The sequence below is a fragment of the Pelodiscus sinensis genome, chromosome 24 (assembly GCF_052426305.1).
Source record: "Pelodiscus sinensis isolate ZL-2025 chromosome 24, ASM5242630v1, whole genome shotgun sequence".
Lineage (NCBI taxonomy): Eukaryota > Metazoa > Chordata > Testudines > Trionychidae > Pelodiscus > Pelodiscus sinensis.
In genome coordinates this window covers 393,027-417,980 of record NC_143075.1, presented here as the reverse complement: position 1 = coordinate 417,980, position 24,954 = coordinate 393,027, and the positions used below count along the sequence as shown (strand labels likewise).

Here is a 24,954-nt window from a genome sequence, read left to right as displayed (position 1 = left end):
ACTTTAGTCCAATTACATTTTCTTTTTTTTCCCATTTTAAACTGCCTGGTAATTTCTGAAATTCTGAATCTCTCTGAAATCCCCACAACTACCTTTGCCTCGGACAGAAACATCTGTGCCCCAGCAGATATCAGACTTAAAAATAGACATTATATCAAAAAAGCAAGGACTTAAGAGCTCAAGGAAGAAATGTCCACTTCTGCGAAACCTCCATATGCTCTTTTCTCATATCTCAGGAACAGCTTTTCAGCTAAGATGGATTCTGCATCGTTTCTAAATTACATATTTGCTCTTACTTCTTCATCACACCCATGATCAGTCATCACCTAAAATAACAATAATAGCTTGTATTTCTACCATGCCTTTCATCCAGAAGGATCCCAAAATGCTTTGCAGGCAAGACATAAATAAACTGTTTCACCCACCACTGATATGTGGCCTCTCCTGGAGACAAAGTTAGCCACGGTTTAACAGCATATCGAAAAACAACACCAGATTGAGGGGGAAAGTGGAAAAATGTAGTTGAAACTACATGAGAAAATCAACTCAGCATGCCTCCCAGTGCTTCTCATGCTTCTATTCCTACATTGAAATCATACATTTCCTGTGATCCCTAATAATGCCTTAGAAAACCCTCACAATAATGAGTGAGCCTAACCTAACCTGCTAAATTACATGCCTTTTAGTTCTTTCTTTCTTCCCAGCCAAGTTAAATTGTACATTCCTCAGGGCAGGGACTACCTCTTCTTGCATATTTGTAAGGTGTCATCCCTACCTCTGGAACTGTATAAATAATTAATAGAATCAGAATCATAGGGATGGAAGACACCTCAGGAGGTCATTGAGTCCAACCTGTTGCTAAAAGCAGGACCAACCCCAACTAAATCATCCCAGCCAGAGCTTTGTCAAACTGGGACTTAAAAAACTCTAGGGGTGGAAATTCCACCACCTCCCTAGGTAACTGATTCCAGAGCTTCACGCTCCTAGCGAAATAATTTTTCCTAATAACCAACTGAGACCTCTCCCGCTGCAACTTGAGACCTTTTGCTCCTCATTGTGTCATCACTGAGAACAGCCTAGCTCCATCCTCTTTGGAACCCACCCTCATGTGCTTCAGTCTCTTAATCATTTCTGTTGCCTTCTGCTGAACTTTCTTCAATTCATCCACATCCTTTTTGTAATAGGAGGACCAGAATTGGATGCAATACTCCAGATGTGGCCTCATTAGTGCTGAATAAAGGGAATAGTCACGTCCCTAGATGTGCTCGCAATGCTTCTACTAATGCACCCCAATATTCCACTGGCCTTCTGGGCTACAAGGGCACTCTGTTGACTCATATCCAGCTTCTCATCCACTGTAATCCCCAGGTCCTTTTCTGCAGAATTGCTGCTTATCCAATCGATTCCCAACTTGAAGCAGTGCTTCTCCCCTTAGCTTAGTGTCATTTGCAAACTTGCTGAGGGTGCTATCCATCCTCTCATCCAGGTCATTAAAAAAGATTTTGAACAAAACTCGCCCCAGAACTGACTCTTGGGGCAATCTGCTTGATACTGACTGCCAACTAGACATCGAGTCATTGATCATATCTGACTAATAAGATGTGTGAGTGAACTAGAGTACCTTTTATTAAAGGAGGAGATTGACATAATAGGCATCACTGAAACCTGGTGGAATGAGGAAAAACTGTGGGACACAATCATACCGGGATATAAAATATATCGGAAGGATAGAGCAGGCCGTGTGGGTGGTGGAGTGTCACTGTATGTGAAAGATAATGTAGAATCAAATGAAATAAAAATATTAAATGAATCAACATGTTCAATAGAATCGCTATGGATAATAATTCCATGTTCCAATAATAAGAATTTAGCAGTAGGGATATATTATCGACCACCTGACCAGGACAGCAATACTGACATTGAAATGCTGAGGGAGAATAGAGAGGCTACCAAAATAAAGAACTCTTTAATAATGGGAGATTTTAATTATTCCCATATTGACTGGATACATGTCACCTCAGGAAGAGAAGTAGAGATAAAATTTCTCAATGGCTTAAATGACTGCTTCTTCTTCGTGGGTGCTCCACGTCTGGTGTGGGGCTGGTCCCGGCGCCACGAATCGGAGCTTACCAGAGCTGTGTTTGGCCGGACCGCGCATGCTCGAGCCGGTTTTGCGCCTTTCATGTGCCGTGCGCGGTCCGGTGCCCGCCAGTTTCCTCTCACTGCCCCTCTGCAAGACAGAAAGAGAGGCTAGCTCCGCTTGAGCTAAGTTCAGTAGTTCTCAGACCCTTTATTCAAACATAGTTATATATATACGTAAAGGGGGAGAGGAGAACAAGACTCAAATAATAAAACAGGCATGGTTACAATTCCTAAAGGAGAGAGAAAGGGGCAGTCGGTGAAACGAGAGTAAACCCCCTTCAGACAGCCGGTATGCCGGGCTCCCCCGGCTTCGAAAAGTGCACTATGTGCAGGGACTCAATGCCTGTCTCTGACGGACATTCGGCTTGCGTCCGCTGCCTTGGGGAGGCACATATCCCCCAAAAATGTAGTCACTGCGCCAAGCTCACGACGAGAGCCCGCAAGGAGCGGGAAAGACGGCTGAAGGAGATCCTCTTTGATAAGGCTCTCCTGCCTCCCAGCGCTCCAGGCTCCTCGGCATCGGACCTGACCGCAGGAAAGCGGAGGGCTCCCTCCCGGCTATGTCTTCCCCTAAGAGGAAGAAAGCCTCTCCTGCTCGTTCCCTGCAGATTGCCCCGCGGCAGCGGGTGAGCGCAGGTGATAAGCCGGGCACTTTAACTTCAAAGACAGTCCGTGCAGCCACTTCAAAGAAGCCAGCCAGCACTTCCCGGCTCGGACTGCCCCCGGCACCGCAGACGGCAGGGGGCCCCTTAAAGAGACAGCCTGCCCCGCACCGACGGTGCCTGGCTCTTTGAATGCAGTGCACACCTCCCCTCACAGGGAGCTGTCTTCAGCACCCCCAGCACTCACGGTACCCAGCACTGAACAAATGACCTCGTCAGCACAGCCACCTGACCCTCCAAGCTTGCAGCCTGCAATCTCTGAGCAGCTAGAAGCAGCTTCTCCTAGTGCAGCACCAAGGATGAACATCCATGAAATTTCTCTCCCCCCCTCCCCGGTGTTCCCTCCGGAGCCATCGCCTCACCCCTCCACATCTGCACACCATGCAGCGGGGTGCAAGGAGCATCATAGGCGAAGCTTAGCCTCTCGCCACCATCACTATAGGGAACGTAGCTGCTCACATTATAGATATTCCAGATCTCAATCCCCGTCAAGGCGATTCCATTCCCCAACTCACGTGCCACACAGCACTTACTATGTCAGGCATGGCACCGTGGGATCCGCTAGATGTTCATCACCTGCAGCCTCTGATCGACATTCCATGCATTACCATAGATCCTATTACTATGGGTCACCCCATCACAGCCGCTCGCGATCTCGCCGCAGATCACCATGCTCCTGTCGATCAACCAGCCCGCGCTCGATGCATTCTGAACCTCGGAATCAATCTCCACGCCGACCTACGTTACCACCACGCTCCCCACCCCCCCATCCACAATCAGACATGGAAGAGGGCCAGCTCTCCGAAACGGAACCGGATATGTCTCCTAGTGTTCGCTCTTCCACGCTCTCGCTGGGAGAAGGGGTAACCTTGGCCGAGACATCACCCCCAGATGATCTTAAAGAGTTCCAAAACCTCTTTAAATGAGTGGCACAATCTCAGGAGGTACAACTCACGGAGGCCAAGGTGAAACAGCATAAGCTGTTTAAGAACTTACATCCTAAACATCAACGGAAGATCGCCCTCCCTATAGACGAGGCTATCATGGAGGTAGCTGAGGAGATTTGGCAGATGCCAACATCTATACCACCTATGAATAAAAGGGCAGATAAAAAATATTTCGTCCCCTCCAAAGGCCTAGACTTTCTTTTCAATCACCCATAGCCTAAGCCTAATTCTTTAATAGTGGACGCTATCCGCCACAAAGCTAAGACGCCCCATTTTAAGACCTCCCTCCCGGATAAGGACTCTAAAAAATTGGACTTATTCGGCCGTAAGATATATTCTTCCGCAACCTTACTTCTCCGAATCGCCAACTACGCAGCCCTCCTATCAAACCACAACTTTGATAACTATTCAAAGCTTCCAGATCTGATGCAACACCTTCCCGACAGCAAGAGACCTCTTTTAAAGGCTGTTGTCCAGGAGGGGTATACCGCGTGTAGAACATCACTTCAAATCGCCGCAGACATAGCGGATACAGCTGCACGAGCCATGGCGATGGGCATCGCCATGTGGAGAGCCTCCTGGCTCCTGTCAGCGGGAGCCCCTCGAGAATTGCAGTCCAAGGTCGAAGATCTGCCGTTTGATCGACAGAAGCTGTTTGCCTCCACGACCGATGAGATTCTACATTCAGGAAAGGACTCTCGTACTACCCTCCGAACCTTGGGCATGTACACCCCTCCAGTCAAGCGTAAACGATACTACCCCTTCCAAAGGAGGTACGACTATTCATCCTTCAAACAGCAACAACGCGGACCTGACCAGTCCAGATTTAGACAGCGTCCACAGTGCAAGCGCCAGCAACAGAATCGAACATCTGCTCGGCCTGCTTCTAAGCAGCAGGTTTGACTCCCATGTCAAGGACTCGAACAAGTCTCTCGTCGTCATCACACAGAAGCTTGCAGACAACCTCTTCCATCATCGGCTGAGGCCATATTGTCATCAATGGGCCAGCATTACCTCGGACCGATGGGTCCTGGAAGTGATATCATCAGGACTCACGATCCCCTTTACCTCAGTTCCCCCCATTACCCCACCCACCCCGTCCCTTTTCAGGGACCCATCTCACGGGGTCGCTCTTCAACACGAGGTCTACCACCTTCTACAGATCGGGGCCATAGAATGAATACCCGCGGAGTTTCAGGGGAAAGGCTTCTACTCCAGGTATTTCCTAGTCCCCAAGAAGTCCAGGGGATGGAGGCCTATCCTCGACCTGAGAGGCCTCAATCGCTACATTCAAAAGCAGCGCTTCAAGATGACCACGCTGGCCAAGATCATACCGGCGCTAAACAAGGGAGACTGGTTCGCAGTCCTAGATTTACAGGACGCATACTTTCATATCACGATGCACATAGCGCACAGACGTTTTCTTCAGTTTGTAGTGGGAGACGAGCACTTCCAATACAGGGTGCTCCCTTTCGGCCTGGTATCGGCCCCGAGAGTGTTCTCAAAGACAGTAACGGTGGTGACCGCCCATCTATGCAAAACAGGGGTCTCAATTTTCCCGTATCTTGACGACTGCCTCATCAATGGTCACATGCAGTCGGAGACACATTACATGGTAGCCGCGACGCGGGATCTATTCGACTCCCTCGGCCTCATTGTAAACATGCAAAAATCGCGTCTGCAACCGACACAAACTCTAACCTTCATAGGAGCCCGACTCGACTCTCTCTCAGAGCAAGCTCATCTTCCGGTCGAGCGCTTCCAAGTCATAAAGGACTTAATAGGCACAGTCTTACAAGCTCCAACACTCCCAGTACGGATATATTTGCAGCTCCTAGGCCATATGGCAGCCACTACGATCATCGTGCGGCATGCAAGGTTGCATTTGTGGTGCCTGCAACATTGGTTGAGCACGGTGTACAAGCCCGTCAGACACAACACCCGAAAACTCGTGGCTCTACCCGTACATGTAAAGAAGTCTCTCCGTTGGTGGACCAACCCCAACAATATGTTGTCAGGAGTCCCCTTCCATGTGACACAACCGTCAAAAGAGATAACAACAGATGCTTCTCTCGTGGGATGGGGTGCCCACATTGGCACGGAAACAGCTCAGGGCCGCTGGTCCGCATCGGAACGGATGTTACATATCAACCTTCTCGAGTTGCGGGCGGTGTTCCATGCCTGCAGACAGTTCAGGACACATATAAGAGGCACGACAACCAGAATTCTCACCGACAACATCGTCACGATGTATTACGTGAACAGACAAGGAGGCGCCCGGTCCCGGTCCCTCTGCGCGGAGGCAGTCCACTTATGGACATGGTGCATTCGAAACGACATCATTATAGTCGCATCATACTTACCCGGTGCGAACAACACCATCGCGGATGCATTGAGCAGATACTTTCATCACGATGACGAGTGGGTAATCAGTACGGACGTCCTCCTACCTCTATTCCGTCGCTGGGGCTGTCCGATGATAGATCTCTTCGCCACTCGGGCCAACAGGAAATGCGCAGCATACTGTTCCAGAGCAGGAACAGGCACCGGTTCCCTGGGAGGCGCCTTTCTCCGACACTGGGGAACATCACTGTTATATGCATTCCCCCCTGTTGTGCTCATTCCCAGAGTGCTCGAGAAGATCCTCATGGACAAGGCGAGAGTCTTACTCATAGCTCCGGCCTGGCCCAGACAGCCATGGTACTCAACTCTCCTGCAGCTGTCCACACGACCACCATACCGCTTCCTGCATCGACCGGATCTCCTGACGCAGCAGAACGGCGCCCTTCTGCATCCAAAGTTGAATACTCTGCATCTAACTGCATGGATGATAGATGGTTCAGCGCGTCCGAGAGTCTTTGCTTGGACCAGGTGAAACGGGTATTGCTGCATAGCAGGAAAGACTCTACCAGGAAAACCTACCTGTCCAAATGGTCTAGGTTCACACGTTGGTGTGTTCCAAGGGGCCTAAACCCTTTTCTCTCACCACTGCATGTCCTCTTGGACTATATCCTTCAGTTACAAGTTGCCGGGCTCTCCATATCATCACTCAGAGTCCATGTAGCAGCAATTGCGGCCTTTCACGGCCCGGTAGAGGGCAGGTCGGTCTTTTCTCACCCCATGGTCACAAGATTTCTCAAAGGCCTCACTAACCTTAATCCACCTCACAGGCCCCTGCCACCCGCATGGAGCCTAGACCTCGTGTTGGACACCCTGACACGTCCTCCCTTTGAACCCGTGGCGATGGTACCCTGGCCTATACTGGCAATTAAAGTACTCTTCCTCTTGGCCATAACATCAGCGCGTAGGGTCAGCGAGCTGGCAGCACTAATGGCATCACCCCCTTATACAGTATTTAGTAAGGAATCTGTAACATTGAGATCTCATCCGGCTTTCCTACCTAAGGTCTGCACAGAATTTCATATTAATGAGCCGATCGTTTTGACATGCTTCTATCCAAAGCCTCACATCTCTCAGCAGGACGCTGAGGCACCCTGGACGTCCGTCGGGCATTGGCATTCTATATAGATAGAACCCGCAGCATCCGGAAAACAGATCGCCTTATTATTTCAACGTCAGGCCGCTTTAAGGGCCAACCCCTCTCAGCCCAGCGTATTTCGAAGCTCGTCGTCTCCTGCATTACCACCTGTTACACCATTCGCGACAAGCCGCTCCCATCGCAGCCAAGGGCCCACTCGACGCGAGCAGTGGCGACGTCAGCTGCGTTAGTTAGGGGAGTCCCCTTACGCGACATCTGCAGGGCAGCCACTTGGTCTTCCAATACCACATTTTCAAGGCACTATGCAATCACGCAGCGCCTAGCTTCCGATTCAGCGGTGGTTCTAGCAGTACTCCCTAGCCACCAAAATCGTGATTCCGCAGCCCACGTCTAACTCAGATTACTGCTCCGGAGTCACCAGATGTGGAGCACCCACGGGGACTACCCGAAGAAGAAAAAGTTACTCACTTCCGTGCAGTAACGATGGTTCTTCGAGGTGTGTCCCCGTGGGTGCTCCACGACCCGCCCTCCTCCCCGCTACGGAATCTCCTCTCTTTCTGTCTTGCAGAGGGGCGGTGAGAGGACACTGGCGGGCGCCGGACCGCGCGCGGCACATGAAAGGCGCGAAACCAGCTCGAGCATGCGCACTCCGGCCGAACACAGCTCTGGCAAGCTCCGATTCATGGTGCCGGGACCAGCCCGACACCAAACGTGGAGCACCCACGGGGGGACACCTCGAAGAACCATCATTACTGCACGGAAGTGAGTAACTTCTTTTTCTTGGAACAGCTGGCACAGGAACCCACAAGGGGAGAGGCAATTCTCGATTTAGTCCTGAGTGGTGCGCAGGATCATGTCCAGGAGATAACCATTACAGGACCGCTTGGGAATAGTGACCATAATATAATAACATTTAACATTCCTGTGGTGGAAAGAACACCTCAGCAGTCCAGTACTCTGGCATTTAATTTCAAAAAGAAGAATTACACAAAAAATGGGGAGGTTAGTTAAACAGAAATTAAAAGGCACAGTGACTAGAGCCAAATCCCTGCAAGCTGCATGGAAACTTTTTAAAGACACCATAATAGAGGCCCAACTTCAATGTATACCCCAAATTAAAAAACATAGTCAGAGACCTAAAAAAGAGTCATCATGGCTTAACCACCGTGTAAAAGAAGCAGTGAAAAACAAAAAGGCAGCTTTCAAGAAGTGGAAGTCCAGTCCTACTGAGATAAATAGAAAGGAACATAAACACTGTCAAATCAAGTGTAAAAATGTAATAAGAAAAGCAAAAAAAGATTTTGAGGAACTGCTAGCCAAAAACTCAAAAAATAATAGCAAAATGTTTATTAAGTAATTAGAAGCAGGAAGCCCGCTAAAAAACCAGTGGGTCCCCTAGACGATCAAGATATAAAAGGAGCAGTGAAGGACGATAAAGCCATTGCGGAAAAACTAAATGATTTCTTTGCTTCAGTCTTCACGGCTGAGGATTTTAGGGAGATTCCCAAATCTGCACCGTCCTTTGTGGGTGATAAATCTGAGGAGCTGTCCTGGATTGAAGTGTCATTAGAGGAGGTTTTGGAACAAATAGAAAAACTTAATGTTAACAAATCACTGGGACCGGATGGCATTCATCCAAGGGTTCTAAAAGAACTCAAATGGGAAATCGCTGAACTACAGTAAAACTCCATTGGTCCAGCATCCAATGCTCCAGCACTCCTTATGGTCCGGCACCATCAGGAACCCAGAAGTGCTCTGGCTGCCGGACAATTGGAGCTGCTATGCGCCCGGCTTCCCCGATTCAGCCGCTGCTGAAACTGACCAGCAGCTAAATCGGGGAAGCCGGAGGCAGAGCAGCTGGGGTGCTGCCGGGTTGGTCCCGTAGTGCTGCTCCTCAGGGCTGCGGGACCAACCCGACAGCACCCCAGCTGCTCTGCCCCAGGCGTCCCCAAGTCAGCCGCTGCTGAAACTGATCAGTGGCTGACTCCAGGAAGCCCGGGGCAGAGCCGCATTCCGAGGGGCGGCGCTGCGGAACCAACCCGGCAGCACCCTAGCTGCTCTGTCTCAGGCATCCCCAAGAGCAGCTGGGGTGCTGCCGGGTTGGTCCCGCAGCGCCGAAGGGTGGTGCTACCGGACCAACCCAGCAGCACCCCAGCTGCTCTGCCCCAGGTGTCCCCGATTCAGCCGCTGCTGAAACTGACCAGCAGCGGTTGAATCGGGGATGCCTGGGGGGAATGCCTGGATTCTCCTTTATCCCTTTTTTAAAAGATGGACATTACATTTGCCTTTTTCCCATCATCTGGAACCTACACTGATAGCCACAAGTTTTCGAAGATAATGGCAAGTGGCTCTGCAATAACATCTGCCAACTCTCTCAACAACCTTAGATATGTTAGATCCAGTTCTATGGATTTGTGTGTGTCCAGTTTTTTTAAATAGTTCTTAATTTGTACTTTTTCTACCGAGGGCTGCCCACCTCCTTTCCATAGTTTGTTGCCTAGTGCAGTAGTCTGGGAGCTGACCTTGTCTGTGACGACAGGCAAAAAAAGCATTTAATACTTCAGCTTTTCCCACATATTTGTCACTAAATTACCTCCCTTATTCCATAAGGGTCCCACACCTTCCCTGCCCACCCTCTTATTGCTAATGTGACTGTAGAAACCTTTCTTGTTACCCTTCATATCACTTGCTAGCTGCAATTCCAATTGTGCTTTGGCCTTCCTGATTATACCCCTACATGCTCTAGCAATATATTTATACCCCCTCCCTAGTCATCTGTACAAGTTTCCACTTCTTGTAAGCTTCCTTTTTGTGTTTAAACCACTGATTGTAACACCCATGGTGCGTCTACATTGCACTTATATTTTGGAATAATTAGTGTTATTCCAAAATAACGGGCAGTTTATTCCAACTTCTGAAACCTCATTCCATGAGGAATAACTCCTCTTCCGAAATAGCTATTTCGAAATAGCTGCAGTGTGGATGCTCCACTGCTGCTATTTCAAAATAGCTCCTCACCAGTGCCATTCTAAGAAATTTCTCTCCAGTGCTTCTTGGGGCTCTAAATCGAGATAGTGTGTCCACATTATGGGTACATCCACACTGCATGGCTATTTCCAAATAAACTATTCTGGAATAGTGATAGAAATGTAACTGTGTTAGTCTGGTGTAGCTGAAACAAAATACAGGTCTATGTAGCACTTTAAAGACTAACAAGATGGTTTATTAGATGATGAGCTTTCGTGGGCCAGACCCACTTCCTCAGATCAAATAGTGGAAGAAAATAGTCACAATCATATATACCAAGGGATACAATTAAAAAAAAAGAACACATATGAAAGGGACAAATCAAATTTCAGAACAGAAGGGGAATGCGGGGGGGCGAGGGGGAGAGAAGGTAAATGTCTGTGAGCTAATGATATTAGAGGTGATAATTGGGGAAGCTATCTTTGTAATGGGCAAGATAACTAGAGTCTTTGTTAAGACCCCGGCGTAAAGTGTTGAATTTTAGCATGAATAACAAGTTCAAAGGATTCTCTTTGAAGTGCAGTCTTAAAAGGCTTTTGAAGCAGGATGCAGGTAATTAAGTCATTTCTGGTTGAAATGGCAAGAAACTGTTTTTTCTTTGTGATCCTGTCTAATATCTGTTTTGTGGGCATTGATCAACTAGTGTAGATGTGTGGGCAGAGTTGGCATCCAGGCTGATTGCAGGGATGGGTTCCTGGATGATTATGATTGAGGTGTGTTGTGTGGTTATTGGAAAGAATTTGTTTGAGGCTAGGGGGTTGTCTGTATGCGAGGATTGGCCTTTCTCCCAAGGCCTCTGAGAGTGAGGGGTCAATTTCCAGAATAAGGTGTAGATCGTTGATAATGTGTTGGAGGGGTTTAAGTTGTGGACTCTAGGTGATGACAAATGGAGTTTTGTTGTTTTCTCTTTTGGGCCTGTCTCGAAGTAGTTCATATCTGGGTACTCTTTTGGCTCTGTCAATCTGCATGAAGCTAAGTGTAGCGGTTGGTAGGTTTCCGGTTTAGGGTGGTGGAAATTTGTCCATAATTAATTGTACTGTAGTGTTAAGGAAGTGGATCTCTTGTGTGGACTGATCTAGGCTGAGGTTGATGGTGGGGTGGAAGTTATTGAAATCCCTGTGAAATTCTTCAAGGGTCTCTTTACCGTGGGTCCATGTGATGAAGATGTCATTAATGTAGTATAAGTAGAGTAAGAATACTAGGGGGCAAGAGCTGAGGAAACGTTGTTCAAGGTTAGCCATAAAGACATTGCTATATTGTGGTGCCATGCAGGTGCCCATGGCTGTCCTGTTGACTTGAAGATACAAATTGTCTCCAAATCGGAAGTAGTTGTGAGTGAGGACATAGTCGCAGAGCTCTGTAACCAGAAGTGCAGTTCTGTCATTGGGGATGGTGTTCCTGATCGCCTGTAATCTGTCGTCATGTGGAATGTTGGTATAAAGCGCTTCTACGTCCATCGTAGCCAGAATGGTGTTTTCAGGAAGATTACTGATGTTTTGTAGTTTCCTCAGGAAGTTGGTGGTGTCTCGAAGATAGGTAGGAGTGCTGGTAGGGTCTGAGGAGAGAGTCAATATAACCAGATAATCCTGTTGTAAGTGTGCCAATGCTTGAGATGATGGGTTGTCCAGGATTGTGTGTCTTGGGTAGCAGATAGAAAATTCCTGGTCGGGGATTAGGGGGATGTTAATGTAAATTTGGTCCTGAGCAGCATCAGGGAGCTTCATGAGCAGTTGTTTCAGGGTTGGGGGGATTATTTTTTTTGTATTCTTTCATGGGATCACAGAAAAGAGGCTTGTAGAATCTGCTGTTGGTGAGTTGTCTGGTTGCCTCCTGTTCATAATCTGTTCTGTTCATGATGACTGCAGCATCTTTGTCAGCATTTTTTATTACGATGTTAGAATTTTTTCTGAGGCTGTGTATAGCATTGAGTTTTGCATGACTGAAATTATATGATGTTTGCTGACTAGTCTGCTCGAGCACGTTTGCAGAAGCAGTCAATGTAGAAGTCTGGACTCTCATTACGACTCTTGATGGGGTCCACATAGAAACCTTCCTCTTGTGGGATTGGTGGGGGTGGAGGGTACGGAGCAGCAGCAAGGTCAGTGTGTTGTATATTGGTGTGTTGAGGTGGCGAAAATAGGCCGCCCATTACAGTAGCTCTCAACCAGTGATACATATACCCCTACAGGAACTCAGAGGGCTTCCAGGGGATACATTAACTCATCTGGATATTTGCTTAGTTTTACAACAGGCTACAAAGATGCACTAGTGAAGTTGTTACAAACTCAAATTTCATACAGTGACTTTGTTTATGCTGCTCTATATATAATACACTGATATGTAAGGACACTATTTATATTTTAATTGATTTATAATTATGTGGTAAAAATTAGAAAGTAAGCACATTTTCAGTACTTAATTTCCAGTACAAAAGTGTACTGGGGAACACATATTTTTATATCTGATTTTGTGAGCAAGTAGTTTTGAAGTGAAGTATGCAAGACAAATCAGACTCCTGAAAAGGGGCACAGTAGTCTGGGGAAGTTGGGTGCCACTGATCTGTCATACATCTTGAGAGATAAAAAGACATCTTTTAAAAAGTGGAAGTCACATCCTAGTGAGGAAGATAGGAGCATAAGCTCTGTCAAATTAAGTGTAAAAATATAATTAGAAAAGCAAAAAAGGAGTTTGAAAAACAGCTAGCCAAAACCTCAAAAAGTAATAGCAAAATGTTTTAAAGTACATCAGGAGAAGGAAACTTGCTAAACAACCAGGTGGGGGGCCCCTTGATGATCCAGATGCTAAAGGAGCACTCAAGAACAATAAAGTAACTGCAGAGAAACTAAACAAATTCTTTGCTTCAGTCTTCACTGCTGAGGATGTTAGGAAGATTCCCAAACCTGAGCCATTCATTTTAGGTCACCAATCTGAGGAATAGTCCTAGATTGAGGTGTTATTAGAGGAGGTTTTGGAACAAATTAATAAACTTAACAATAACAAGTCACTGGGAACAGATGGCATTCATCCAAGAGTTCTGAAAAAACTCAAATGTGAAATTGTAGAACTATTAACTGTGGTTTGTAACCTACCCTTTAAATCAGCTTCTGTACCTAATGACTAGAAGATAGCTAACATGATGCTAATATTTAAAAAGGGCTTTAGAGATGATCCTGGCAATTACAGACCAGTAAGTCTAACGTCAGTACCAGGCAAATTAGTTGAAACTACAATAAAGAATAAAATTGCCAGACACATAGATAAATGTAATTTGTTGGGGAAAAGTCAGCATGGATTCTGTAAAGGGAAATCATGCCTTAGTAATCTAGTAGAGTTCTTTGAGGGGGTCAGCAAACCTGTGGAAAAGAGGATTCCAGTGGATATAGTATACTTAGATTTCCAGAAGGCCTTTGACAAGGTCCCTCACCAAAAGCTCTTAAGTAAGTTGTCATAAGATAAGAGGGAAGGTCCTTTCATGGATTGTTAACCGATTAAAAGATAGGAATCAAAGTGTAGGAATAAATGTGAAGTTTTCAGAATGAAGAGAAGTAACTAGAGGTGTCCCCTAAGGGTCTTTCCTGGGACCAGTCCTATTCAATTTATTCATAAATGATCTGGAGAAAGGGGTAAACAATGAGGTGGCAAAATTTGCAGATGATACTAAACAGCTCAAGATAATTAAGACCAAAGCAGACTGTGAAGAGTTTCAAAAAGATCCCACTAAACTAAGTGAAAGAGCAACAAAATGGCAAATGAAATTTAATGTTTGGTAAATGAAAAGTAATGCACATTGGAAAAAATAATCATAACTGTATATACAATAGGATGGGGACTAATTAGGCTACAATTACTCAAGAGAGAGATCTTGAAGTCACTGTGGATAGTTCTCTGAAAACATCCACTCAGTGTTCAGTGGCATTCAAAAAAGCAAATAAAATGTTAGGAGTCATTTAAAAAGGGATAGAGAATAAGACAGAGAATATATCATTGTCTTTATATAAAATCTTGGTATGCCCACATCTTGAATACCGTACAGATGTGGTCACCTCATTTCAAAAAAGATATATTGGCATTGGAAAAGGTTTCAGAAACATTAATACCAACCTTGGTACCTTCCCTTGCAACAAACCCCGTTGCCAGCTTTGTCCACATATTCACTCTGCTGATACCATTATTGGACCTAACCAGATGAGTTATAAGATCAAGAACACATATTCCTGCGCATCCAGAAATATGATTTATGCTATCATGTGCCAAAAGTGTCCGTCTGCTATGTACATTGGACAAACGTCTCAGACACTTTGCCAAAGGATCAATGCCCACAAAACAGATATTAGACAGGATCACAAAGAAAAAACAGTTTCTTGCCATTTCAACCAGAAAGGACATTGTCTCAACGACTTAATTACCTGCATCCTGCTTCAAAAGCCTTTTAAAACTGCACTTGAAAGGGAATCCTCTGAACTGTTATTCATGCTAAAATTCGACACTTTACGCCGGGGTCTTAACAAAGACTCTAGTTATCTTATCCATTACAAAGATAGCTTCCCCAATTATGACCTCTAATATCATTAGCTTACAGACATTTACCTTCTCTTCCCCCCCCCCCCCCCCCGCATCCTCCTTCTGTTCTGAAATTTGATTTGTTCTTTTCATATGTGTTCATTTTTTTAACTGTATCCTTTGGTATATATGGTTGTGACTATTTTCTTCCACTATTTGATCTGAGGAAGTGGGTCTGGCCCATGAAAGCTCATCATCTAATAAACCATCTTGTTAGTCTTTAAAGTGCTACATAGTCCTGTATTTTGTTCTAGATAAATTTGTGGAGGTTAGGTCCATCAATGGCTGTTAGCCAGAATGTGTAGGAATGGTGTCCTTAGCCTTTGTTTGTCTGGAGATGGATGACAGGAGAGGGATCATGTAATACAGTGGTCACCAACCAGTAGATCGGGATCTACTGGTAGATCTTGGAGCCTCTGACAGGTGATCTTCACTAGTTTGGCCAAGAGGCTATTCTCAAACTTAGCACCTCAGCTGCCCTTCTCCCTACTGCTGTGCACCTCCTGCCCTTTGCCTTGAAGCTCCCTCCACCCCACCCGCTTGCGGTACAGAGCAGGGAAGGGAGAGGATGAGTGCTGTTGTCAGGGTGCCCCTTCTCCCATCCTATATCCTGTCTCCACAGAAAAGAGCTAGGGAGCACAACAGAGCTTGGGATGGAGGGAGTTTGTTGGCTGCCTTTGGGAGTGATGCAAGGGCAGGACAGAAGTAAGCCTGCCTTAGCCCCACTGCACCACCACCCAGGAGCCACCTGAGGTAAGCAGTGTCCAGCTGGAGCCAGCTCTGAACCCCTGCCCTAGTCATGAACCTAAACTCCCTCCCAAAGACTACACCCTAAACCCCCTTCTGCACCTCAGCTCCCTGCCCCAGACTCAGTTCAGAGCCCCCTCACACTCCAAATCCCTTAGCCCAAGACCAGAGCTTGTGCCGCAACCCACTGCCTCTGCCTGGTGAAAGGAAGGGAAGATGGGGAAGGGAAGGAGGATGGAGTGAGCAGGGACAGGGCCTCAGAGAAGGGACATGAAGGAGGTGGGGCAAGGTATTTGGGTTTGAGGTAAATCTTACATTGCATTTAAAATTCGAAAAGTGATCTTGTGCTTAAAAAGGTTGGAGACCACTGATGTAATGCTTACTTGTTGTGTTCCCTCCCTCTGGGACATTTGATATTGGCCACTGTTGGCAGACAGGATAATGGGCTAGATGGACCTTTGTTGAGATCCAGTATGGCCATTCTTATGTTCTTATGACTGATAGCTGGGACCTACCAGTTAGCAGAGTTTTGTATCTTGTCTCAGAACTGCAGGACATACTCTTCAGTGTATTGATGCTGTGTGAAACTTTCAGATAGCTTTAATAATTCAGCCAGTCTCTGCTGCCTAAAGAGCCACAGCAGCTTGTGGCAGAGTGCAGGACATTCAGATAAATTCTGCTTCTGGTAGCAAGATTCCTCTTCCTTAATGATCAGATCAACAGCCCTATCTGGCAAGCAAGTCAGGAACAATGTCTATCAGAGAGTTATCTCTGTGTCAAAAGGAAAGTATCAGAGTGGTAGCCGAGTTAGTCTGTAACAGGAAAAACTTAAAAAACAACAAATAGTCTAGTAGCACTTTAAAGACTAACAAAACATGAAGATGGTATCATGAGCTTTCATGGGCACAACCCACTTCTTCAGATGACCAGAGTGTTGGAAGTCCAGATCCAAGAATAAATAAGTAATCAGTTCTGTAAAGCCCAGCCAGGACAGCTGGGTCCTGAGTCACCTAATCTCACCGTTGGCTGTTTGGGTCATATGAAGCTGGTTGGGAACTTCCCACCTAAATGATTTTCATTGGAAAACCTTCTTCCTATAAAATTTAAATATTCTTTAGGACAATTTTTATGTCATATTTTTTTCAATTTTCCACAGGAAAAATGGCAATGAAATATTTCATTTTGGTTTGAATCTACATGAATCTGAATTCACAAATGCCTCATGAAAATTGTAGTTTGGATGCCTCAAGTACTTCTTCTCCCCTGTGGCTTGGGCTCATTGAATGGACTGTATCTCATCTGATGCACTTAGTTTCCCTTCTAGTTGAACCTTCATGGTATATCACTGGAGACGTGTAACCATAATGTTACATCATGGGAGACTCAGTTTTGGTTTGTCTTGCTATTAATCTTGCTCCCCTTGAGGTGCTCTGGTATCTCCTAGGAATTGTACTTTGGGTGACTTATGCACCCATTCCCCTTTATTGGCAGGGTTCTCTGGCCAAACTAAATATTTCTGCTTGGGAATGCCAAAACATTGCATTTGGATCAGATAAAGTGATTCCACATTTCTGAATATTTTTATACTTTCCATTTTCCCCAAAATTTGATATTTGGACATTTTGATTCAATCTGAGATTAAAATAGGGGTTAGAAGCAGCTGTGCAGGACATTCAGCTGTTCTACCAGCTGTAGTTCAGAAATCATGAATGAAGCCTTTCTGCTAAAGCATGTGCACACTTTCAAAGTTACTGGACTGGATAACATCACTTGGAGATTAATTAATTAATTGTTGCTGTTACCTTACAACAATGGTTCTCAACCATAGGTACCTGTACCCCTAGGGGTCTGCAGAGGTCTCCTGGGGGCTGTTTCTCCACGTGGGTGTTGTGATCCCCGTGGGATCATGGGACAGGTTTAAGGGAGTTGCCAGTGCATGGCTGGCAATAGAGGGTGGCAAGCCAGGCAATTTCCTGGGACCTCGTGAAGCTAAGTTATTTGCTTCAGCCTGGAGAGGCAGGGCTCAGCTTGGACTTCAGACTCCTGAAAGGTAGTCTGGAAAGGCTGAAAATATTTTTAGTGAAAGCAGGGGCTGAACTACTGCTTGCTATCAGCCAGCTAAAAGGAGAGTACTGCCTTGGGGGTGGGTATGCTCAGTCAAATTGTTTAGCTCTGCGAGATAATAAACTGTTAACTGTTGATATGTAAATATAGCTCATGCCCGGATGAGGAAGGAATCCGAGGTGTGGTTATGTAAATCCAAATCAGCCAGCGCTGATGGAGGATCGGTTGTTAGTATGGAATGTGATGTATTGTATCTAATTTGGCCTGTTGTGGGAGTCACAAGTCATGCTACCCCTAAATGTGGGAACTGTAAAATATGACAGCAGAGCTTGCAGGAGCAACACCATCATTGTAAGAGGTCTCAGATGAACAAGCCTCCCCCTTCCGGAACTGAGTGAACCGAGTTGCGGGGGGAAAGGGCTTGAGCCAGCCTTCTTTATGCCTGCCAGTTGTGAGCTGTAAGATTGGTTCAACCTGCCTCTTTCCCCCTTGTTTTAAGGATAGACCTGAAGGAGACTTCATCAGGAGTCTTTTTGCTAGTCCAGTGGAAGCTGGAATCTTTTGCCAGCCCAGGTGGTGGCTAAAGAGTTGAAATCACTAAGAGCTGACGTCACTGGTTTGGCCTGGAGCCAGACCCATTGCAGCCAGGAAGATTGCTGGCAGGAGCAACTGGCAGGTGGCCAGTAGGAGTGGCGGATAGATGAATGGCTGGCAGGAACAACCAGTAGGAGCGGTGGCAGGCGACCAGTGGAGTGGCTGATGGGAATGACCAGTGGGCGGCCAGTAAGATTGGTGTCAGGTGGCCAGGGGAGCGGCTGGCGGGTGGCCAGTAGGAGCGGTGGCAGGCGGCCAGCGGAGTGGCTGGCTGGAACGACCAGCAGGTGGCCAGTAGGAGCGGTGGCAGGCGGCGCAAGCAGACCACAGGCATGGCCTCAGGCTCAATGAGTGGAGTCATCAGGGTGATGTGTCAGGGTCCGCACTGACTGGACAGAGCTATAAGTGGGGCGATTGAAGTGGAGTACAGAGAAAGTTTGGGTAAATGAATGGAACCCTTACATTGTTGGACTAGTGAGCCTGAGGGGCAAAGGACATTGCTCAATCCATTTGAGGTGAGATGGTTACTCATGGGGGGTTAGGAACTATGTTTGTGGTGTTTTTCCATGCTAATGCCATGTAACTTCTCTCCCTCTTTCATTACAAGTTTATTTTCTACACTCGGACTCTGTGCTTGCAAGTGGGGAAGCATTGCCTCTTAGAGGCGCCCAAGGGTGTGTGAATTTCCCAGGCTACTGGGTGGAGGCTCGAGCCGGTTCTCTGTGAGATGGATGAAAAGGGACTCTGAGATATTGAACCCGGCCCTGGCTGCTGCTGGCATTACTTGGCAGAAAGGTTACATTAGAACAATTAAACTCCACTGATATTGCCTCATGTTTCTCATTAGCTTTCCTGCTGATGTGTGGTATATGGTGTAGCACAGAACAGTCAGACTACCCATACACTGCACACCCTCCTTGGTAGGGTTATTGCAACCTGTGGGATTGGAGAGTAGTTCCCTGCTGTGAGGAGCTTGTAAATTGGGACGCCTGCAAAGCACAGAACAGCTGCTTAGCTCAGAAAGAGTTTACTGGTGGGAAGAGAAGGGCAGGGAAGAGTCTGGGAAGGAGAAGAGAAGGCTCTTAAAGTTATTGGATAGAAAGCTGGAGATGGCTCCTGGTGGGGAAGGCATCATGGTAGAAGGTGCAAACCCAAGAGTGGCAGGCAGATGAATGGTGCAGTAAAAGGAAAGAGGGCTGGACATGAGAAGGGAGGAGGAAGATGAGAGCAGAGAAGATGCTGAAATGGTGAGGCTTTGTGTAGCCTTAAAAATGGGATTGGGATGTTCGGATTCACTGCTGTAAAAGATAGAAAAATAGGGAAGTGGAAAGGCAGCCAGAGAAGCAGGAGAGGCGGGCAGAGGAGGAGGAGTTCAAATCTATAGCTATCAAGGTAGAGATGATCAGGACATAGACAAGGATTTCTTCAAAGTAGGAATAAGAGATCCTCCGGAAAAGGGCTTTATTCCGGAGGATCGCGCCAGTCTAGATGCTTTTTTCCGGCTTTTCCCCAAGCCGGAAAAAAAGCGGCGGCCATGTTTATTTAAATCCCGCGGGGGATATTTAAATCCCCCGCGGATTTCCCTATTCCCAAGTTAAAAATTAGCATGCCCCTTCCGAAGAAGGGGCCAGTGTAGACGTAGCCAATATCTCTTCCATTCTTCTCTTACCCTTGCCTGCCTTCTCCATCTATGGTCATGCCTTTTCATGATAAAATCTTCCCATCTCTTCGGTGGTCAGCTGAATAGTCATTTCAGTTCCCAAGGGTAACATTTGGCTACCACTATAATTCATCAACTGTCCGTGAGACTAGTTATGTCTGGACCATTGCATTTTACTGTATCATTGCTCACAAAAGTGGAAACATGCTGCACTCCACTCTGCTTTTGCGTCACTTCACTGGGGACTCAGTCATGAATTGAGTGAATATTTGTGGGGATTTAAATCTGCAACCCAAACCTATTGTATTGAGCTGAAAAGTGAGTGAGGTAAAGTCTAAACCAGCAGTGCACAACCCATCTTCCTGGGAAGTCGCAGCACTTCGATCTGGGCTGGCTACCATTTTTTTTTTCCGGCGTGGTGCCTGACATACACATGAGGGGAGTGGACCAGCACTTTAAATTAAAGGGGCCGCAACAAAATTTTCCCTGCATTTTTTTTTCTTCCTCAACAAACCTACCTATTAGGAAGTTTAACACCTTGGCTGACAGTCTCACAAGATAACTACAGGACTTCCAGTTACACAGGATGATGGGCCATGTCACAGATTTCTAGAGGAGTGTATGTTTGTGTGTGGGGAGGGGGGGGGGAAACAAACGATGCTCTATATTTTCAGTCCCATAGCAACTGAGCTTTGCACTAGATGTTTGGATTAGGGATGTAAGTGACTGATCAACTAGTTGCTCTCCCCCCCCTCCCCCCCGGCTCTTTCACAAAGAGGCAGTGGGGGTGGGGGAATGAGAGTGAGTGCTGGAGGGAGCCGGCTTAAAAGCTGGTTTACTCCCAGCTCTGGGGGGGGGGGGGCAGGGGCGCAGCAGCAGTCAACTTTGAAATGTATAAGAGTCCCCACTGGGGCTCTTGTACGTTTCAAAGAGGAAGCATTGCAAGAAGCTTGGGGCCAGTGGGGGACTCCCTGCTGGCCACAGGCTCCTTGCGACGCTTCCTCTTTCAAATGTACAAGAGCCCCAGGGGGGACTCTTGTACATTTCAAAGTTGGAATGCGGTGTGGAGACCAGGCTGTTGACCCTGGGCTCCACACAGTGTTTTCATCTTCAAAATGTACAAGAGAGTCCCCAGTAGGAGTTTGGGACTCTGAGCCCTGTGGGGGCTCTTGTACACGTCAAAGCAGAAGCACCTGCATGGAGCCTGTGGTTAGCGGGACACCCTGTGGGCTCCATGCAGTGTTTCAATGTTTGAAATGCACAGGAGCCTGGGGAGAGCAGCATGACAGGTTCAATCCTGCCCACCCTGCGAGTAGCAGGACAGCCAACACAGGATAAGGGACCCTTTGAGAGCAGGGAGGTGGGGTTGCTTAGTGGATAGGGTAGTCACCTGCGGAGGGCAGAGTGCTGGGTTCAAGTCCCATCCACTCTGGAAGCAGCTGGGCACTCTTGTGCATTTCAAAGATTGAAATGTGGTGTGCAGCCTAGTCAGAAATTTTTGAAGTGGCCCTGGGCTGCACAGGAAGGGGCGGGTCATCGAGTGGAAGGGGCATGGCCAAGATATTTTTGGAGTCCCCACCCTCAGACAATGATTGGTCTGGGGCTGAGGGAGTGCCTTTGCCCCCACCCTACATTCCCCCAAGGTGCCGGTGCCCCTGGCGTGGGAGGAGACTTCCCTCGCTCCCCTGCCCCTAGGCCAAGTAGAGCCTGGGGGTGGGGAACATGTAAAGCCTCCTCCACTTCCCCCTTCCCCCTGTAAGCAGCACGCGGTGCTTCAAAGCGCCATGTGTTCTTGGTAGAGCGGGAGGAGGCTTCTCATACTCCCCTGCTCCCAGACCCTGCTTGGCAGGCTGGATCCAGCCCGCGGAGGCCCTTTTACTCACCCTGGCTACGTCTACACTGGCCCCTTTTCCGGAAGGGGCATGTAAATTTCATGAGTCGTAGTAGGGAAATGCGCGGGGGATTTAAATATCCCCCGCGGCATTTAAATAAAAATGTCCGCCGCTTTTTTCCGGCTTTTAAAAAAGCCGGAAAAGAGCGTCTACACTGGCCCCGATCCTCCGGAAAAAGTGCCCTTTTCCGGAGGATCTTATTCCTACTTTGAAGGATATTTAAATCCCCCGCGCATTTTCCTACTATGAATCATGAAATTTACATGCCCCTTCCGGAAAAGGGGCCAGTGTAGACGTAGCCCCTTGCTCCAGGGGATGCTGAGGGCTGGCTCTGAAGGTGTGAGTGGTGCTGACTGCCCTGTCCAGACTGACCCTTCTGCTCTGAGGCCTCACCCCTTCTGGAAATGGAGAGCTGCCCCAAAACTTTGCACAGAGGCTTGCATGTCTGTTGCCCCCCAAGTGTCTGACTCAGAGTGTATTCAGTTCCTTGGCTGGAAAGCATTGTGTGAGCTGTGCTCAGCTATGGAAGAAAATATGAATTCTCCTTCATTGCTACGATTTTAAACCCATGCAGTTTCTTCTGGCAACACGAGAGGAAGTGAAGTGGTTAATGAAGGTGCTGCATGTGGGGTGGCAGTTACAAGTGCAGCTGCAAGCAGGCCTCTGCTGGCAGATCCTGTATTTCAGGTCAGGCTGGATTCCGGGGAGGCTGCTTTTTTGTTCATGTGCATTAGATCTGGTTGCTTTGCCTCCCATAGAGGCTCTTTGGGAAAACTATTGTGTGTCTGACAGAGAGTGAGCTCAGAGCCTTCTAGTAGCCTGACCTGGCACACAGTTGAGGTCCTAAGTGTACTTGAGATTGGACCCATGTTTTAACTGGGTTAGGGAACCCTGGTGTAATCATGTTCCCCGAGGTTACTGCACTTGTGCTGTGGACAGATACAGAGCATTTTCCTACAGACAGGCTCTCATTGCCCTGTTGGTCTGCCAGCCAACCCCAGAGAGAAGCTGCCCTGCTCTGACTACTACTGACCAGAACATGGTCTCTCTATCTGGTACCATTCCGCAGGATAAGCACAACTCCCTATGTGATACTTGTAAATTCCCACCTTTCCTGATGAGGCTCATCATAATTCATCTGTCATAGCACCAGTCACCATGCTATCTAAGCACTAGAGCACCTGGGGGAATTCCCTGCCTTACAGGTAGGCGAACAAACTAGTTTGCTAGTGACTATTCCAATCAGCTAAACTCCTCACATGCAGAAGGGCACACTAATCTACAATCTATTCTAGACTGTTATTATTCAGGTGCTGGCACTTCCTTAGGCTACTTTCCCTCCCACTCTCCCAACTCTTCCAGAGAGATTCTCCTGCTTTGGAAATCCCTTACCCAGCCAAAGCACTGCTTGTGTCAGCTGTCCCGACTCTTGCAAAAGCTCACAGGACAAAAGGTGGGTTGGGAAAGGCATGAGGAGAGCTCCAGATCCAGCATCTTAGTTGAAAGATTGAGAGGGAATGTTTGCAGTGGAAACAGCCCTCTCTGCTTTACCAGGATATGTGCAATCACACTGCAAGAGTGAACTTCCCACAGTGTACCAGGTTCCTTGATTGCAAATCTGACAGTGGCAGCACCCATAGGTGACTTGTAGCAGCACTTAGGAAGTGCACCATTGCCTGTGCCCTTGCCATCATTTTAATTGTTAAATGGGGTGCCCTCCTGTAAATGTGTCCCCCTTCACCCTCGGGGGTCTGTCCATTATCCCCCCTTTTGTTACCCTTGTCCCGTGATCCCAACACCCTCGAGATCGCCTCCCGGCATCCAAGTTAATCGTACTGTCAATCCCCCGGGTCTCCTTCGAAACGCCGGAGGCTTCGCTCCCCGCGATGGGGAGAGGGGGGTCCGGGCCCGCCCCCTCTCACGGACCCCAGCCCAGGGCCCTAAGGACTCGGACGTGATTCTCGTCCGATCCGACTGGCGAGGCCATAGCCGAAACACGCCAGTCCGCAGGCTCCCTTCGTCTGCCCTGGGCTGCTTCCTCTCCCCACGCAGGTCTGGCCCGCCGAGTCGGGGCTTACCTCCTCGGCTTGGGGCCCATCCGTCGGCTGCTCTAGGGGGAGGGCGCTCTCGGCACTCCCCCCTGGTCTCGCTCCCGGCGGGCGTTTAAATCCCCGCATCCCGCCGGCGTGGCGTGGGCGCATTTCCGGTTCGGCGCCGTGCCTTGCCGTTGACGTCACCAGCCTGGTGACGTCCCGGGGGGGTCCCTGGAGTTTCCAGCTGGTGCGCCGCCGCCGCCGTACAGCTGATGCAGCGGCTTGCAGCTTGCGCGGGTGCCGCACGTGCGGCCGTTCGCGGTTTGCTCCGCTCGGGGCTCCCCGGCTTTCCCCCGAGAGCCGCAAAACAGGCGGTCAACCGGGGGCCCTTAGTGCGGGGCGCCTCTGCCCCGTCACACCTCCCATGTGCCTCTGCCCCTCTGGATGGCCCACCCTACACCCCTTACCTCGCCTGCACCCATTACATCAGTGGTCACCAACCAGTAGATCTTGGAGCCTCTGACAGGTGATCCTGATTGGTTTGGCCAAGAGGCTGTAAAGCGCTGTCACTTCAGCTGTGCCCCAGAGTGCTGTGCATCTCCTGCCCTTTGCCTTGGAGCTGCCCCTCAGGAGTCTCTGGCTTTCTGTGCAGGGCAGGGGACAGTGAGTGGTGCTCATGCCAAGGTGCCCCCTCTCCCACTCTGTATCCTTTCTCCACAAAGTAGACGGGCACAACAGGACTTGGGATGGAGTTTGCTGGCTGTTTTAGGGAGTGGGCCTGGGCCAGGACAGGGTGAGACTGCCTTAGTCCCCTGCACCACCAACCAGGAGCCACCTAAAGTAAGCAGTGCCCAACTGGAGCCCATATCCTGAACTCCTACCCTAGTCATGAACCCCCTCCTACACCCCAAGCACCCATGTATCTAAACACCCTCCCAGAGCCTTCACCTAGAACCCCCTCCATCATCCCAACTGCCTGCCCTAGGCTCAGCTCAGAGCCTCTCCTGCACTCAAGATCTCTTAATTCAAGACTAGAGCCTGTACCTCAATGCCTGGTGAAAGGGAGGAAGGATGGAGTGAGCAGGGGATGGGGCCTCAGAAGGGGTATGAATGAGGTGGGGCAAGGG

At 48.2% G+C, this 24,954-nt stretch overlaps 1 protein-coding gene and 1 long non-coding RNA gene across 2 annotated transcripts in view; one reads left to right on the top strand and one right to left on the bottom strand.

Annotated features, from left to right (window-relative positions):
• Positions 1 to 24,954, top strand: part of SLC45A1 (solute carrier family 45 member 1) — a 319,990-nt gene that overhangs the window by 29,450 nt on the left and 265,586 nt on the right. The gene's annotated exons all lie outside the window — the stretch shown is intronic.
• Positions 1,964 to 24,134, bottom strand: LOC142819410 (uncharacterized). Its single transcript, XR_012897288.2, has 2 exons — positions 23,873 to 24,134; positions 1,964 to 2,230 (listed from the first exon to the last, which is right to left on the bottom strand). It is a non-coding gene; the product is annotated as an uncharacterized LOC142819410 (long non-coding RNA).